Consider the following 1,671-nt stretch of genomic DNA (forward strand, 5'->3'; position numbering starts at 1 on the left):
GCCATTCTTACAGGTGTAAGATTTTTTTTTCTGAGATAAGGTTTTGTGTAACCCAGTTTGGCCTGGAGCTTACTTGGTAAATGATCTTTTTGCTTCTATCTCCTGAGTGATTACAGCATGAGCCACTGAACCTGGCCAGACTGTATGGTTTAGTGGGCTTTATGTTTGGTAATGGATTTGCCAAGATTTAATTACCCGTTCTCATTCCCATTTTCAAACTCTAACGTATTAGCCAATCTTTGCTGCAGTAACAAGCAACCACAAGCATTCAATGTTCTGAAAGACTCCCAGCTGAGAATTTGATTCATGTTTCACTCTTCTGAGACTGAGGCTGGAAGTTATATTTTGGAAGTTGCTTCCAGGATGCCGGTATGAACCCCCTTATGCCCATATTCTAGTTATTGGATGAATTAACAAATGGAAGAAATGTTGCACAGTTAATTTCTTGGCCTCATCCGTTGTGCTCTAGTTGTTGGGTGTGAAAAATTATATCTACTATACACCTCAAATTACAATGTTTTTGTTCATATTTTGAGATGCAGGAGTCCTGTATTGCCCACCCCAGACTGGCCTTGAACTCACCATGTAATCAGAGACTGACCTTGGATTCTTGATCTTCCCACTTCTACCTTCTAAGTGCTAGGATCACAGACATGCACCACCATGCCCAGTGAAAATACAATATTAGTTTTATTAACAATCATATTATACGAGAAGTCTTGTCACAGTTACCATTTCTATTGCTCTTCATTGTTCTCTGCAGTTCCAGTTTTCTCTCCATGATGGTTGTCAGTGTTGCCTGTCAATTTGACAGAATCTAGAATGACCTGGCAGAGGAGCCTCTGCGCATCTGTGGGGATGACATGGAGATCTCTGTCATCATGATGATGACGACAGGCAAAGCCATCTTTCCTATCAGCAGGTGTAGATGGCTACTGTGTCCCACTCAGGCAGAGGGAATCCTGGACTGGATACAGTGGAGAGGTGTATTGAGCACTGGGGTTGAATTCATTGCTCTCTGCTTTCCAATTGTAAATACCATGACCAGCTTTTGAGCACCTGCTACCATGACTTCAACAGGATGGACTGTACCTTGAATAGATCCTTACTCTCTTGGGTTGTTTTTGTTGCAGCAACAGGAAAGAAAGTGACATGAGGTGTTCCTGTTATCCTGCATCCTGAAGAACGTTGTTTAGTTAGCATTGACTATAGCCAACATCTCCTATTGCTCTGACTCTGGCTTCTGTTTTTCTGAAAATGTCTTTATTTTGCTTTCATTTTTGAAATATAATTGAACTTAATGAAACATTTGATAATGACAAACTTTCTAAGTATCCTGTTTTTCTTCACTCCCTATCGCTATGTTGAGAACCATGGTAGTTTGAATAAGAATATGTTGATTTGCATGCTTAGCCCCCAGTTAATGAACTGTTTGGAAAAGATTAGGAGATGTGTCACTAAGAATGAACTTTGAGTTTTAAAAATCCACACCAAGCTCAGTCTCTCTCCTCCCCTTCTCTCTCTCTCTCTCTCTCTCTCTCTCTCTCTCTCTCTCTCTCTCTTACCCCTCTTACCACCCCCATCTGTAGTCAGGATGTAGAGCTCTTGGCTACTACTATAGCACCATGTATGTCTGTTTCCTGCCAGGATGATCATGGACAACCTGAAACT

This window comes from Microtus ochrogaster, chromosome 16 (genome assembly GCF_000317375.1).
Source record: "Microtus ochrogaster isolate Prairie Vole_2 chromosome 16, MicOch1.0, whole genome shotgun sequence".
NCBI lineage: Eukaryota > Metazoa > Chordata > Mammalia > Rodentia > Cricetidae > Microtus > Microtus ochrogaster.